The 18,464-nt window shown below is 36.2% G+C and overlaps 1 pseudogene; it reads left to right on the top strand.

Annotated features, from left to right (window-relative positions):
* Nucleotides 1-17,635: 17,635 nt before the first annotated feature.
* LOC127807056 (small nucleolar RNA R71) lies at nt 17,636-17,735 on the top strand (annotated as a pseudogene).
* The last annotated feature ends 729 nt before the right edge of the window (nt 17,736-18,464 follow it).

Genomic DNA, 18,464 nt, shown 5'->3' with positions numbered 1-18,464 from the left:
AGTTGAGTGTTTGATGAGTTTAAATTCAATAATACACCTAAACAGGGGCTCCTTTTATCTTAATATAATGTATTTATTATATTTTATTCATGCTACGTATTTTTTATTTAATATAATTTATTTTATAAGATTGTAGTTAGGGTTTGTGTTTTAGGCCATGCTCATATACCACACCTCTTGTGACTTAAAAATGGCTCCAGAGGTTTTATAGTTTAAATTTTTTGCTCGGACATCTCTTTAGTAATAAGCATTATTAATTAAATTTTAGTTATGTTAGATTAAACTAATTAAATAAAAATCAAGTTAAATTAACTATCATATAAAATGAAAAATGATAAATAAGAAATAAAAAATAAACCAATAAAATGAACGACCAGTAAAGGTTCTAATTGGTAGAATCGTCAAAAGTCAATTGACCTATCTACCAATAGTATTTTCAGTGATTGGAACCTTGTCGGGTGAAACTAATGGGTAACGACCCGTTGAGTAGCTTATAGACATTAATTATATTTTTATATAGTGTGTTATATGTGGATCTTATTTGATAGATGTTGAAAATAAATTATGGATTGTTAAAGATGTTAAATAGCAAAAAATATTTTATATGGGTCTAAGAGGCAAGTTAGTGGGAAGTAATAAGTTTGGGGACATTCCATGTGATTAAATTAATGTATATGTGTAATATTAATGCATAAATTGTGTTATAAAGTGGGCTTGGGGCCAAGGGTTTAAAGCCCAATATGAAAGTGGTGGGTTTAAAATAATTTCATGAGTCTAATATGAATTGGGCTTTTAAATGAGCTTGGGCCATATATAAATATGAGTTTTATTTAATGAGATATATATATATATATATTGTGGAAAATGAATGAATAAGAAAATTGGAAAAGGTAGTGAAAATACAAAATGTCCAAAGAGGGCTTCTATCCTATGTGTGTGAAAGGGGGAGGGGGGAGGGGTGGGAAATTAAGGGTAAAATGGAAATTTTCAAAATAGAATGAATATAGAAAAAAAAAGAAAGAAGAAAAATAAAAGTAAAAGACCAATGAGAGCACGAGTAAGTTGGGTATGTGTGTTACGTCTAAGGGGCAAAATTTGGATTTTGGGAAAGGGGGGTGGTTGGAGAATGGACGTGCGACCCATTATCCCCCTTGCTTCTCTTTTCCTACAATCTTGTTCTCTTCTTCTCTATTTCTTTACTCCTTTGCGGCCATTCTTCATCTTCTTTATCATCTTCTTCTTTTCTTCTTTTTCCATTAATTGTGTTGGAATTAAACTCTCAAAGTGGGTAGAGTTTGAGCTATTGGAGTGCTTCTTCTCTTTGGTTTTTTCATCAAAAGGCAAGCTTTCTTTTCCTTTTCTCCTATCTTTTAGTGCAAGGTATATTATAACACCCCATCTCGTCGGGCATGTCACTATAAGGGATTTACTAGGATTTTTTTTTTTTATCCAGACATAAGATCAACACATGCGGTGTTTCAAAGAACAATCTTCACATGCTCACAAAAATTCTAGAACCCTAGTTTTGCCTACTTAACTAACAAGTTTAATAGACTTGAGCCAAGTAAGACATATCATTACGCAATGGACAATAAGACTAATTATCATAGAATATCACAATTGTTCATACACACTGTCTTCTAAATCAATTGAGGATTACAGTACTTGAAAATTATAAATAGTAACTATCACGCTTGTTCTCTGACGGTCCTTAAATGGCAATGCCTTTGCCCCTACTATAATTTTCGTCTGAAACGTTTGATTATTCCAAGAGCATCCCGATTAGATGCTAAAACATCTAAGTGATGGCACAAAAACAAATTTATATAATGCATATATGATCATGAGCATGGCATATACAAATAAACATATCAACCCTGAAAAAACACCTCAAGCATACTTAATCCTCGGGGTGCATATCGGCGATCACTCATGGAAAACTCCATTCCACAGCTCCGATGGGATTAACGTAGCAATATCCTCAAGAAGACCACATCCCATTTCACCAAACATTATGACACTGACACAAATCTAACATATCAATGCCATGAAAACCACACACCATGCATTTTTATGAAACATACTTAGTTGATGAATTATGTACAGAATATAATATGCTATTGAAACAATTAATTTGGCGAAGCATTCGCAAGGCATATTTCGACGTTGACCAGATTATTATTATAATTAAAAGACATGAATTTTAGGGTTTTGTTTTGGTGAGAGTTGGTGATGGAATTAAATAAGAATATGTAGGATAATACAGGTGAGGTGGAAGTTGTTGAATGGAGAGGGTTGAAGTGATTTTTTTTCTTGATTAAGGTAATATTTATTAAATTAAATAAAATAAAGTTATATTAAGATAAAGTTGAAATATTTTCTGAATTAAGATATGAAATGGTCAAAATAAATCTGAGAAATATTTTGAAATTTTTATCAAACTATTTGTTAAATTTTTTAAAATGTACTGAAGGACATATGCGTCATTTTTCTTTATTTGTAAGAACCAAAATAAATTTATTTGGAGGAAGAGAGAAATTTATTTGAAAAAATTCAGATAAGAAGTTACGTAAGTTCTATTTCAAGAGTCGTCAAATAAATTTAACAAATATAATGAAAAATAATTTTATTTAAAATATTTTATATATCTTACTTTTTTTACTCTATATCTTGATTAACAAGCAATAGGGATATGAATTTTTTGGGACAAACATATACAAAAATTATTTTGTGTTTATTTGATGCAGATGATTTTGTAAGTTGAGTGTTTGATGAGTTTACTCCTTGTACACTAAAAAAATTCAATAATACACCTAAACAGGGCTCCTTTTATCTCAATATAATGTATTTATTATATTTTATTCATGCTACGTACTTTTATTTAATATAATTTATTTTATAAGATTGTAGTTAGGGTTTGTGTTTTAGGCCATGCTCATATACCACACCTCTTGTGACTTTTAAATGGCTCCAGAGGTTTTATAGTTTAAATTTTTTTCTCGGACATCTCTTTAGTAATAAGCATTATTAATTAAATTTTAGTTATGTTAGATTAAACTAATTAAATAAAAATCAAGTTAAATTAACTATCATAAAAAATGAAAAATAAAAAATAAGAAATAAAAAGTAATAACAGGCAGTAAAGGTTGTAACGGCCCGCCTCCCGAAGCCTCTGCCTGCGTAGAGAATCCGTGAGAAAGTTATTACTTGAATGATATATAACAATAATGCAAGCTAACCCACTCATAACCCTTATTAAAATCATACCCTTTTTTTTACATTACATAACTTTTAATAATCATCCTTACATAACCGTTTATAGCATGAGCCCACTTGGGCTTATATAACGTACACCTACCTCAAAAACATACAAGCGTTACTCTAACCAACACAACAATACCCAAGATCTAGTTCCAGGAGAACTTTGCACTTGTTACCATGGTTCGATGATCTGAACCCAACCTTGTCGAACATACCTGATATTTTAGACGATTCTCTTACCTGGAATGATGGAAAGCAAACGTGAGTCGCAAGACTTAGCAAACTCTAAAAAGAAAGGTTGTAGGTAAAAAAAAAAACTTTTCCTATAACATCCCATGCAATTCATGTCATACCATGGCATGTCCAATACCTGTCTTATTTCTAGATGCATAAACATATAGTAAACTTCACATAAACGATCCTTGGGGCCCACATCAAACACACATTAGTGCCCAAGTCCAACATACAAACTTGTTAATAGCCCACTATAGGCTACCATAACATCAATCATAACCTATTATTACCTTGTCATTCATCCATTGGCTTTTCCTGTCATACCATGCCTTTTCTTCTCACTCATCATAACATAACGTCATATCATGCCCTTTTTCCTATTACTCATCATAACATAGCATTATAACCTGCTGTGGTTGTAGGCCACTTCCACGGCATACGTTCCGTGGTGGGCCACACCAACCCGTGGGCCACTTCCACAGCTTACACTCCATGTGGGTGCCACCCATCACCCATACTCATCACTTAAAACCACACATCCTCACCATGTAATGCGATAAATAGGAAATGCAATGGCTTTTGCAGCATAAATGTGATGACAAGGCCCCCATAAACCAAGCACCAGACCATGCTACGCCCACAAAGGAATCCCCACATGCAATATGCTCTAAATGCACTGGCTCACCTAGAGTACCCAAGTTGGCTCTTAGATCAACCAGGTCATGCAATTGCTCACACATCCCATCACACACAAAGCATGTTCCCCAAATGAATGCAACCCAACCCCTTGCAGCACACACATCATGATATGCACAAAATCAAAGCGGGAATCTGGCAGTACTAGTTCTCATGGCTCGTCTAACGCTTATCGTAACAGTCGATGACTAGCGTCCATACATTCAGCCATCAACTGCCATGACCCATAGTCGATAGTTAATGGCTTTGTACCCTATACCCTTAAGACACACATATTATCATTAAACTCAGCATTTCATAAACTCCCCTCATGACTCATCATACACTTGTGACACAATCATCAATATACCATTCTTTTTCCCATCTTTTACCATGTTAATGAACCATTCACTTTTCTCATTAAACCTTTAACATAATCCCATAAATCATACAAACTCTTCTAAGAACCTAACCCATCGGGTTTGGTATCATTCCCAAGGAAAGCGGAGAGATACGAAGCCCTGTGACGGACGAACTGAACAACAACAAGACATCATTTACTTAAACTTATTTAATCACCAATAAACCCATTACAAACATATAAGTTGTGGAATGGTTGTCACGCAAATTATCATTATTAATGCGTGGAACCAAGTCACAGTGAGTGAGGGATTAAAATATGAAAAACTATAGAGACTTTCACAGTAAGTTAAGAACATGAGGAGAGGGATAGGAGCTTGCCTTTACACGACCGTTTCTTACATTTATTGCACTCTCGCTGCGAAGTAAAATGTTCTATAGACAGTAATTAAATTACAACTTAATAAAATAATTAGATTTATCCGTATAAAATTCATAATTTAAATACACAGAATTCTTAATAATTTACCTCAATTACCTGGTCACGTTTAACACCAATACAGTCCAGATTCCCTATTTTCCCTTCTCTTTTTTCTTTTTCTTTTATTTATTTTCTTTCTTTTTCTTTTTCTTCTTCTTCTTTCTTGTGCTTTCTTCCCTACACGCACACCAGCGACCACCCGCCGCTACCTGGCTCCACCGACTGCCACCTCCTACCAGTGGCACCATCGGCTACCCCCAATCGTCGCGCCACCACCAGCCAATGCCCCGCCACGAGCACCGTTGCCCGCATCTCGCGCAGCTACTTGCTCGCAACCAGCCACTATTGCAACCAGCGGCCATCGCTTGCCATGACGACTTCCAACGCCACCTCTGAAGCTTCTTTAGGCCGCCAAAACAGTCGCTCCAAGCTGCTGCAAGGCCATCGCCGTTGGCTGCCTCCCCTGCGGCTGCTGCTCTACTCTATGTCGGCCATGGCTGCCGCAGCAACCGACCAGCCCTCGGCCATCTCCCAACTCTCTCTCTCTTGATCTCTCTTCCCTCTCCCAATCTCTCGGGTCCCTTCTCTCATGAGCTCTCCCCCTTTCTCTCTCTCTCTCCCCCATATTTTAAGAGAAAATGGCCTCCTATAGCATGCTTGGAGGCCACACACTTATATATATATATATATATATATTAATTAATTAATTAAAATTAATTTAATTTACTCCTTTGTTGTTATTATTATTATTATCCCTATTATTATTATTATTATTATTATTATTATTATTATTATTATTATTACTACTACTACTACTACGGTTATTATTATCTTTAGTATTATTTATCTCCCTTTAATCTTTAAATATTCAACATTGATCTCAAATACAAGAACTGAATAATTATTATTGTCTCTAAAATTTTGGGATGTTACAAAGGTTCTAATTGCTAGAATCGTCACAAGTCAATTGAACCATCTGCCAATAGTGTTTTCAGTGATTGGAACCTTGTTAGGTGAAACTAATGTGTAATAACTCGCTGAGTGGATTATAAATGTTAATTATTGCAGTGACCCGCTCCTGGATAGTCTCGCTAGCATAGGATATCCAAAATGAGGTCATTACAAGAATGATATAGAACAATAACAAACAACACCACATTAATATCTTTAGATAAATTTAACAGAAGCCAATATAAAGGTTTACAACATCTTGGCACCATGGCCTACACAAAAATGAAATACAAGGGCATTAACAAATTTTACAACATAAAATTTCCTCACACATGCCCTCTTCACAAATACTAACATGGACCATCTAATTTGGGAGGTCTCTATACACCTCTAACCAACCCTGGGCTCTAGCCCCACTGGACTTTCCCTTAACGACTGCTTTACCTTTACCTGGAATGACACGAGAGTAAAACAAGGTGAGTCACAAGGCTCAACAAGTATATATATATGAAGCATGGAGAGATAAAAATCAACGGTATGGATAACCAAGATAGAGTAAATAAATACTCTATGAAAATGTGTAAGTAGGACGCAATTCACGAGTTTACCCATTTCCATGCCGTGATCATTATACATACCATATATTCAATTCCATGCTCATGCACATGCATCAATAGTAAGGAATTTTTCACATAATTCCCAAGGTTCCCATGGCCAATATATCCATATATACATGAATATATATATGTACTTAGGAATTTATTGGTGTTTGAATTTAATCTATTGTGCAAGTAATTTTGTTTGACTCGATAATAATGCTTTGTGTGGTATATATGATTTTATTAAGCACCTAAAAAAAAAAAAATTTAACCCCAAAAATTAAAAAAATAAATAAATAAATAAATAAAAATAAAAACTAAAAAAATATATATATTTCAAAAAAACAAAAAAAAAAAAGAAAAATATATATATATATATATAAAAAAAAAAATTGAATTGAGAGAGACAAAATTGGCGCTGGTGGCGGCCATTTTCTCGGGCAGTGCAATCACACTGTCCTATAAAGGAAGAGGCGCACTGCCAAATGTTGAAAAAGGAGGCACGAAGCATTGAAAAAAAGAGATGCGCCTGACCTTACAATTATGGCGTGCCTCGAGCCAAGTATAGAATAGTGACACCCATTGCTCTATAAGAGACTCTATATCTGTATGAGCCAAACCACACTTCTGCAAGCAAGCTCAGTTTCCTCTCCTTTGTGTTGTTCTTCGATCAGGTATTTTCGTTCATTTTGTAAGATTTATAGTTTCTACTTTTCTCTTATTATAGTTGTCTTTTGATTTTTAAAAAAAAAAAAAAATGGATCTTCAACTATCAAAAATCCGCAAGTACTATCCATCTCTCCCAATGAATGATTTGAAACAAATTTATATTGGTAGGTGTGAAAGACTAAGGATATTGATGCGTAATAACATCCCTGAAGATATTCGTTGGCTGATCGAAGCAAAAGTTCGATTAGCTGGCGAAACTTCACCTAGTTTTAAGCACTTCCCGGGCTTAGGGAAGAGTAGTTTTACAAAGAAACGAAGAGCTAAAAGAGTGAATGGTTGTCACAAGTGTGCTCGTTGGACCTGTAACACTCGATGCAAATCTGTGGGGTTTACGTCCATAAATCGAGAAGATAAAATTAGTTTCATAAAGGATGGACTGAGTAAGGAGTCATTGGATGATATCCGATTGACTCTTGAGACGCATCCATGTGGAATAGTGCAAAGAGAACTTCTTGCTTTATGGACCCAGTTCATAAGTGACCACCAACGCTATAGTCTTGGGAATCTGACTAAAAACGACCCTGTTTGCCAATCTATAAGAAAATTGGATGGGAAGCATCCTCGCTTCATAGAAAGTGTTTAAGCCGTTTCTGAACGTAAAACCAGAGGAAGATGTGAGCCACAATCACAACTACTTGTACATACGCATGCTTTTTGTTTGTATTTATTTCTTGTTGAATTGTTGTATAGCTACTTTTGATTGTCAAACCTCTTTCCAGGGCATACAAAAGAAACAAATATGGAAGGCCAGTTAGTTCGTCGAATCAAAACCATATGTGTACTTTGTGGCTCTCAACTTGGGAGTGATATTTGTTACGCACTTGCAGCAAGCGAACTAGGTAAAACATTAGGAGAGAAAAAGATTAATTTGGTGTATGGAGGGGGAAGTCGTGGGTTGAATGGTTATGTTTCACAAGCTGCACTTTTTGGAAAATCATATGTGGTAGGTGTAATGCCAATCCCTTTGGCTGAACCACGTATTTCTGGGATTACACGCGGTCAACTTGTAGAAACGACTTCTATGTCTGAGCGCATGGCTTGTAAGATTTATCAGTCAGACGCTTTCATCACTTTACCAGGAGGTTTTGGTACACTTGAAGAAATCTTCTGTATAATCTCTTGGGCCAAGAGCAATCTGCATACCAAACCCATTGGACTTTTAAATGTTAACCATTTTTTCGATGGGTTGCTCTCTTTTATTGATCAGGCTGTGGACCAACAGTTCATTTCTCCTTTAGCAAGAAAGATTCTTATTTCCGCATCCACCATCGAGGAGCTGCTAGAGAAATTACATACTTATGTTCCACAACACGATCCTTATGAGCCTCGGATAGATTGGTCTAAGGCAATCAAAAACAAGCGGCAAAAAGGTTCGATTAATTTAGAATTATCCCTGTAAGGCAAGTCTATGATAAGATGGCTGAGTAAGGAGTACTTTTTGTACTCTTGAGACGCATCTCCTATGACTTGTACAAAATTTCTTTTCTTGTGTTCTTAAAAATAAAAAAAAATAAAAAAATAAAATAAAAAAATAAAAAAACTGTGGAATGTTGTTAGGCGAGTCTATGATAAGATGGCTGAGTAAGGAGTACTTTGTACTCTTGAGACGCATTCTGTTTATCTTATGACTTGTATGAAATTTTTATTTTGGTGTGAAAATATAAAAATATATATATGGTATGCTCATTTGTTTGTTTGAGTTTTAGCAGTTCACAGTAAATCTATGGACTTATGGAGTTACAGGTATTCCTAACAACCCTATTTTATTACTGCAATTCAAGTTGGGGGGAGTAAGGTATATTTATGAATTATCTGGTCTATGTTTAACAGTGAATTTGCAATTGCATGCTTGTAGTTTTGTGTGAATTAAAAAAAAAAAAAAATGTGTGTGCTTTAAATAATGCTATCCCTAAAGCTTTGGAATTGTACACTGATAGCCAGTTGAATTTGCAATATGAATCATGAATGCATTAATTTCTTATTTGAAAACGTTTATGTATGGAATTAGAATAGATGATTTACATGCATTGGGTGTTCAATAATTAGAAATTGGTTTATCTGTCATAAAGTCAAAGGCAATGGTAATTAGCTGATTAGCACACTGCATGATCCCTCAACAGAAGTAGAGACTATTACCCGAGTGAGTGTTTGAGCCTGATAATCGTTACTTCTGAGTGAAATAACACTTACTCTAAATATGCTTTATTGTTTATCTCATCTTTTCAATAGCTTCAAAGCATCAATTAGCTTTGAATGTCTAGTATGATAGCGGATGAATTTGGCTGGTTTCAAACTCTGAATTAGTTGACCGAGTAACATTGTTTTATAGAAGTATGATAGGGGGAGCAATTTCTTTCAATTTGGGCCTATTAACCTTTTTCTTTCTTTACATTAACCTCCATTACTAGCCCATTTGAGCTGTTCTTAGCATAATTTCTTTCCTTACCTTCGTCTAAACCTGTAACCATATGAAGTTTGTCCAACCTGGTGTGTTTCTAGGAATCAGTCTATCTCGGTATTTTCATATAAAAAAAAAAAAGAGAAAAAAAAAGAAAAAAAAAAAAGGAAGTTCTCTTAGCTTTTCAGCATGAGTGTTTCAAAATAAATGCTGAAGAAAAAAAAAATATATGTCTAATTTGAGATTAGTGCCAAAAAAAAAAAAAAAAAATCCTGACACACCATTTGCACACTTTACCCTTTTCTTTGACAACCCGTATTAACCTCATAGCCCCATTACAACCTAGTTTGGTCTCTCTTGATGCTATAAATCATGTGATCTCAAGATTCGAGTTCGGAGTAGGGAATTCTGTTTAAATTCAGAAGTTATTTATCTATGGCATTATTCCAGTCATGAAGCTATGTTAATTTCCCTGTTCTTTCATGAAAATACGTTCTTTGTATTTGGGATGACACCGAGTTTGAACTTGTTATACATTTACTCTTATAACGGTGCACCCCCTTATGTGTACACCTGAGGAATCGTTTTATTAGAGGGAAAATCCATAGTAAGGTTTAAAGTCAAAACTTCGAGGGAGTAAATCTGTGTATTGATCATCCTGATTGCCATTCCTAAGATTGTATGACCTTTAACCATAAATCTAATTTTGAATGTTCGACTTATTTTGAATGTTCTACTCTACGCATTTTGGTTTCGAATTTGAAATTTTTATATTCATGCAAGTATTGCGATTAGATCATGGCTGGTGTATAATCTAATTGCTAAGGGACTAGCAATATTCAAGTTGGGGGGTGTGATAAGGGTCAATATTTCCTATATCCTAATGAATTATATCCCTATTTTAGCTTTATAATTATGCTTAAAATAAATAATTATTTGCATTATATATTATTACAGGATGAAGCAAGAAAGCTGTCTTCTACAATTAATTAGGGGCATAAATCGAAGACGTTGGATTACCCATTATTGTTGCTCAAAATCATGGGCCAACTATGGAGTCTAGAGGATGTTTCATGTGCACTTGGCCCAACAATCAAATAGAATCCAACATAAGACAAGCCCAAGCCCAAGCTCAAGCCCAACACAAGGAAGGCCCAAGCCCAAGCCCAAGCTCAAGCCCAACACAAAGAAGGCCCAAAGCCCAAAAACATGAAAAGCCCAAGTCCCACAAATAGGATGACATCATCGCTTACATCATGGGATAGGATGACATCATCGCTTACATCATGGGATAAGATGACATCATTGCTTACATCATGGTTAAAATGACATCATTGCTTACATCATCAATTAGATATTTTGTATTATTAAATTATATAATTAAGTGGTTTCCATTACATCTTTTAGCCTATAAATAGAGCACTTAGGTGCACTTGTAAGAGAGGATTATTCTTGAATGAAATTTTAGTTGTTTTAATTGCTCTTGTTCTTTTTTTATTTTCTCTTGCAAATCTTACTTCTTCTTTTTCTTATTTAAATTCTTATGTCATTTATTGTTACTTTATTATCCACCGCCTAAATGGTCGGTTAATTTCTGCCTTTAAATTCTTGCAATTTCAATTATTATCTTTCAATTATATACCGCCTATATGGTCGGTCAAAATAGTCTTTCAATTATTGTCTTTAAATTATATACCGCCTATATGGTCGGTTAAAAAATAGTCTTTTAAATACTGTCTTTTAATTCCCGTCATTTAAATTCCTGCCAATTTATTTTAAAAATGAAAATGAGTAGCTAAATCTAATATTGGGTTAAGGCGAGGACAGTGTCCAATGTTCTTGAATCTCAAGATAAGCCAAACCTCGATGAATGCAAGATTTATCTGAGTTAAACTCGAGTTGAGTGTATAAATGATTTTGTGAGTTTGGATTGGGTCATCATCCTAACTTAGAACTCTCATGCCATGTATGAAAGTTGCTAGAATTGGAGATTAGATATACCCAAGCTCAGACGATCAAATCATAGTCTCTAGTATAATAAAATTTACAGTGATATCTTAACCCAGAACCATCATATCATGTATGAGGGTTGCTTAGCTAAGAATCATTCGTATCTTGAATTATAACTACGAAACGATCCTCTGTTTATTTCAGATTAATATTGCTGTTTAAATTACTATAAGAGATTTATAAGGCATTGGTTCTGAACTCGCCTCAACCCAAGACCTTTTTAATATTAAAAAAAAAAAACCTTTTCACAATCAGGAAAACTTAGCTCTCTTTGGATAAATCAACCCGAATGAACCATTCTTTTGTTAAATAAACCTCCCAGTGAATCGACCCGAACTTGTCCGGAATTTATATTTGTGCTACAACTACACTCACACACTGGTGAGTTTAAACCTCCTCACCATTTCAACACTGAACATCCAAAACTGATTAACGCTATTTAAATTGTAGGGTGAGGAGTGCAGCCAAATTTTGTCTCTCTCAATTCAATTTTTTTTTTATATATATATATATTTTTTTCTTTTTTTTTTTGTTTTTTTGAAATATATATATTTTTTTAGTTTTTATTTTTATTTATTTATTTATTTATTTTTTTAATTTTTGGGGTTAATTTTTTTTTTTTTTTTAGGTGCTTAATAAAATCATATATACCACACAAAGCATTATTATCGAGTCAAACAAAATTACTTGCACAATAGATTAAATTCAAACACCAATAAATTCCTAAGTACACCTTACCCCCCAACTTGAATTGCGCATTGTCCTCAATCGGCAATAAAAGGATAGAGGATAGGCATACCTGGCGATCTTCAATGCATGAACTCGTATGCAAAAATTTTTATTTAGACTGCACACAGAGAAACACTATTTAAGTAATGCAGAAAAGAAACAAATTTTTATATACTTTTTTTTTTTTCAAATCTAGAAACATCCATTTAACCTAAATGGAAAGGTGGTCTTTTAACGTCAGATTCCCAGACGAATGTGTTCCTAAAGGTCACTCAACCATTGATGGTGGATCACCCAACTCCACCATTTCTTCATTTCCTTCAACAAGTTCTTTCTCAGCTATGCCTAGATATGGTTTCAGCCTTTGACCATTCACTTTAAAACATTGTCCAGACTCTTTGATTTCAATTTCTATTACCCCATATTCTGATATGGTCTTGATTGTATAGGGTCCTGTCCATTTTGATCTCAACTTCCCTGGGAACAAATGAAGCCTTGAGTTGTAGAGAAGCACCTGCTGACCAACATGAAATTTTTTTCTGTTGATGTGTTGGTCATGCAACTTTTTCATATGCAACTTAGACAATTTGGCATTTTCAAATGCCTCATCCCTAAGTTCTTCAAGTTCATTAAGTTGTAATTTCCTATTAAGGCTCACTTCTGTTGATTCCTCATTAATCTTCCTAATGGCCCAGTAGGCTTTGTGCTCTATTTCAACTGGTAAATGACATGGCTTGCCATATACCAACCTGTAGGGAGACATGCCTAGAATGGTCTTGTAAGCAGTTCTATAGGCCCAAAGTGCATCAATCAACCTCAAGGACCAATCCTTGCGATTAGAATTGACTGTTTTCTCTAAAATCCTTTTTATCTCCCTATTGGCCAATTCAACTTGGCCATTGGTTTGAGGGTGATATGGGGTTGCAACCTTGTGGACTACTCCATATTTTCTCATTAATTCAGCCACTGGTTTGTTGCAGAAATGAGAACCTCCATCACTTATGATGGCCCTAGGCATTCCAAACCTACTAAAAATATTTTCTTTCAAAAACTTCATTACAACCCGATGATCATTTGTTCTTGTTGGGATTGCTTCTACCCACTTGGACACGTAGTCAACAGCTAACAAGATGTACTCGTGTCCACCTGAATTAACAAATGGTCCCATGAAGTCTATTCCCCAACAATAAAAAATTTCTAACACCTGAATGGGTTGCAAGGGCATCATATTCCTCTTGGTTAGGCTTCCTAGCCTTTGGCATCTATCACATGAACTACAGAACTGATTCACATCTCTAAACATGGTAGGCCAAAAGAATCCACTTTGTAAGATCTTGGCCAATGTTTTTCTTGTGGAGAAATGACCTCCACAAGCAAGAGTATGACAAAAATTCAAAACACTCTGTTGCTCATGCTCGGGGATGCACCTTCTTAAAATTTGGTCAGCACAATACTTAAACAAGTAAGGGTCATCCCAGAAATAAGTCCTAACCTTCCTAAAGAATTTTTGTTTATCTAGCTTGGTCCAATGATTTGGAATTAGACCGGTGGCTAGATAGTTGGCCAGATCTGCATACCATGGTGTAACAGAGGTTGAGGTATCATTGATAAGGAAGAGTTGTTCATCTGGAAAGGTGTCCCTGATTGGTTCCTTGTCTAGATTAAGGTCTTGGCATGGAAGTCTAGACAAATGGTCTGCCACCACATTTTCTACTCCCTTTTTATCTTTGATTTCTATGTTGAATTCTTGGAGTAACAAAATCCACCTAATAAGACGCGGTTTGGCGTCTTGTTTGGTGAGCAAGTATTTCAAAGCAGCATGGTCAGTGAAAACAATGACCAATGACCCCACCAGATATGATCTGAACTTCTCTAATGCAAACACTACTGCCAATAATTCCTTCTCAGTTGTTGTGTAATTCTTTTGTGCTTCATTGAGGGTTTTACTGGCATAGTAGATGACATAAGGTTTTTTATCTTTTCTTTGCCCTAGGACTGCTCCTACAGCATAATCACTTGCATCACACATGAGTTCAAAGGGCAATGACCAATCTGGTGGTTGAATAATGGGGGCTGAGATGAGAGCATTTCTTAACCTCTCAAAAGAGGTTTGACAAGATGATGTCCACTCAAATGGAACATCTTGGGAGAGCAAATTACACAGAGGCCGGGCTATGCTGCTAAAAGATGCTATGAATCTCCTATAGAACCCAGCATGCCCAAGGAAAGACCTGATGTCCTTAACACTCTTAGGGACTGGTAATTTTTGGATGGCTTCAACTTTGGCTTTGTCTACCTCCATTCCCTTAGCAGAGACAATATGCCCTAGGACTATACCTTGTTTGACCATGAAATGACATTTTTCCCAGTTAAGCACAAGGTGGGTTTCTTCACAACGAGCTAGAACTCTCTCTAAATTCTCTAAACATGCCTCAAAACTAGCTCCATAGACAGAGAAATCATCCATAAAAACCTCCACAATGTGTTCTGTCATCTCACTAAAAATACTCATCACACACCTTTGGAAGGTGGCAGGGGCATTGCATAGTCCAAAAGGCATACGTCTATAGGCAAATGTCCCAAATGGACATGTGAAAGTGGTCTTTTCCTGGTCCTCTAGGGCAATGTCAATCTGGTTATATCCTGAATAACCATCAAGGAAACAATAGAATGCTTGTCCAGCTATTCTTTCAAGGACTTGGTCTAAGAACGGCAATGGAAAATGGTCTTTTCTAGTCATTGCATTGAGTTTTCTGTAATCAATGCACACTCTCCATCCGGTTTGGATGCGAGTAGGGATCAACTCATTCTTTTCATTTCTCACCACTGTGACTCCAGACCTTTTTGGGACCACTTGAGTGGGGCTGACCCACTTTGAATCAGAGATGGGGTATATAATACCCGCATCCAGCAACTTTAGCACTTCTTTCCTAACCACCTCTTTCATGTTAGGATTGAGTCTCCTCTGCATTTGCCTAACAGGTTTAGCATCCTCCTCTAGAAATATCCTATGAGTGCAAGTCAAAGGACTAATTCCATGCAAGTCTGAGATGGTCCAACCTAAGGCTTTTTTATGAGCTCTCAGAATGTTTATCAGCTGAATTTCCTGTTGGGATGTCAAACTTGAAGAGATGACTACGGGGAGTGTGTTCTCATCACCTAGAAATGCATATTTTAACTCACTTGGTAAAGGTTTCATTTCAGGTGTGGGTGAGGTATTATCAGATTGTGACTCCTCATTGTTCAGAGAACCCAATGGTTCTGATTTGGGAATCCATTGAGCCACAGGCATTGCTTCTTCCTCCCTAGTGTTCTCTAATTCTTTTAACTTTCTCTCTTCTTGATCTTCTTCCATAGATTTGTTCAAAAATTCTTTTGCAAAATAGTCCTCAGCTAATGTTTGAACCAAATCTACTTCCTCCACCTCATTCTCAGCTATGTGTTGTTTGGAAACTCTAAAGATATTCATCTCTACAGTCATGTTTCCAAATGATAACTTAAGTATTCCATTCCTACAATTAATTATGGCATTTGAAGTTGCTAGGAATGGTCTACCAAGAATGACTGGAACAGGGGGTTGAGGGCCTTGATGGGGTTGTGTGTCCAAGACTATAAAATCAACAGGGAAGTAAAATTTGTCCACCTGCACTAATACATCCTCCACTATCCCCCTAGGGACTTTGATTGACCTATCAGCAAGCTGTAGGGTAACTCTTGTTGGCTTGAGTTCTCCTAAGCCCAGTTGCTGATATACACTATAAGGAAGCAAATTGACACTTGCTCCTAGATCTAAGAGTGCTTGGTCCACCCTCTGGCTTCCAATTATGCAAGAAATGGTTGGGCTACCAGGGTCTTTGTACTTAGGAGGTGTTTTAAGTTGCAGGATGGAACTCACCTGTTCGGTTAAGAATGCTTTCTCCTTGATGTTGATCTTTCTTTTAACAGTACACAAGTCTTTTAAGAATTTTGCATAAGATGGTGTCTGTTTGATTGCATCAAGTAGAGGAATGTTAATCCTCACCTGCTTGAACACTTCATAAATATCAGCATTTTGTTTTTCCCTCTTTGTTTGAGTAAGTCTTTGAGGGAATGGTGGTGCAGGGTTGCTCTTGAATTCTTCCACCTTATTTTTTTCTTTATCTTCCTTTTTTTTTGTTTTCAAGTTTTTCCTCCAAAGCTGGAGCATTGTCATTTTTTATATTTTCATTTTGTTCTTCTTCTTGTGCATTAGGTTGGTTTGTCCTAGGGTCATCTAGTTTGTCAATTATTTTTCCATTCCTAAGGACAGTGACTGCTTGCACCTGCTCATGATTATAGTTCCCACTATTTGATGATTCCACTTGATTTGTTTGCCTCACGGGGTTGGGATTTGGTTGAGAAGGGAATTTCCCAGGTTCTCTCACAGTCAAGGTTTGAGTTAGCTTGGTTAGCTGACTCCTCATGTCCTCAATTGCCCTATTTGTTTGCTCTTGGAATTTTGCTACCTGAGCATTGTTCCCCATCTGCCCTTGCATAAATTGTTGTAGAGTATCCTCTAGGGATCTCTTATGCGGTGGCTGATATGAGCCAGATGGTCCTTGGTTAGGCTGGTAGGGCTGTGGCTGAGGTTGTGGCTGTGGTTGTGAGGGAAATGGTTGGTGTGGCTGAGGTGCTGAGTCATTTCTCCAAGAGAAATTTGGGTGGTTCCTAGAATTTGGATGGTAGGTATTTGAGTTTGGGTTGTACCCTTGATAATTTCCACCCTGGTTCTGGTTTTGGTATATCCTACCCTCTGTTTGCCTTGGTTGTGAGTTTGAAGTTTGGCCATACAACACTTCTTTGAAAGCAGGGAGAGTTGGACACTCCTCTGTTCTATGGCTATTGGCTTCACACACTACACAATGCACCTCTACCTCATTGATAGCCTTCATTTTTTTCATCTCCAATTCTTCCATTTTCTTTGTCAACAGAGCTAATCTAGCACTGATGTCATCAGTTTCATTTAATTGGAGTTTTCCCTTTGGTTGTGGATTGTATTGGTCTCTCAAATCTCCCATGGTTAATGGCCCAACTTCCCAATTTCTAGAGTTTTCAGCTACATGGTCAAAGTATGCAACAGCCTCTTCAGGAGTTTTTTCATAAAAGTCACCATTACACATGGTGGACACCAGCATTTTCAAATTAGGAGTTAAGGCATTAAAGAAGAAACTAACTACCCGCCATTGTTCAAAGGCATGGTGTGGGCAAGAATGCAAGAGGTCCTTGAAACGTTCCCAAGTTTGAGCAAATGTTTCATTTGGTTTACAGACGAAATTCATCATTTGCCTTTGGAGTGATGCTGTTCTATTAGCTGGGAAGTATTTTTTTAGAAATTTTGTTTGCATCTCCCTCCAAGTTCCTATTGATCTAGGCTCTAGAGTCCCTAACCACATTTTTGCTTTATCTTTGAGTGAGAACGGGAAGAGTTTTAGTCTAACAGTGTCCTCATGAATATTTTGATCCCCACAGGTACCACATACCTCTTCAAAATCCCTCATGTGTGTATATGGATTTTCAGAATCCATACCATGAAATGTGGGGAGCATTTGTATGGTACCTGGTTTAAGGACAAATCGATGATGGTTTATTGGTAGGATTATGCAAGAGGGAGTGGTTTGCCTTGGAGGGTTCAAATAATCCCTGAGAGGTTTAATCTCATCAACATCATGTTCTCCATGATCACTCCCGTGAGCAGATAGGTTTTCATTTTGTTGAGACATTATGGATTGTAAAAGTGATATTTGAGTCTCTGATAAAGAATCTATAGAATGGTTTAACTGATGGCTTAAGATTCTACCAGATCTAAGTCTCATACAATTTGAATAATATGCAAACAGTTAAAAAAAAAAAAAAAATTATTAAGAACAAAGTTACCCGTGGAGTGAATTTTTTTCTTCTGTTGTACCTCCCCGGCAACGGCGCCAAAATTTGGCTGCACTCCTCACCCTACAATTTAAATAGCGTTAATCAGTTTTGGATGTTCAGTGTTGAAATGGTGAGGAGGTTTAAACTCACCAGT

Source organism: Diospyros lotus, chromosome 7, assembly GCF_014633365.1.
Source record: "Diospyros lotus cultivar Yz01 chromosome 7, ASM1463336v1, whole genome shotgun sequence".
Classification (NCBI taxonomy): domain Eukaryota; kingdom Viridiplantae; phylum Streptophyta; class Magnoliopsida; order Ericales; family Ebenaceae; genus Diospyros; species Diospyros lotus.
The sequence above is the reverse complement of the archived record's forward strand: the minus strand, read 5'-3'. Positions and strand labels throughout refer to the sequence as shown.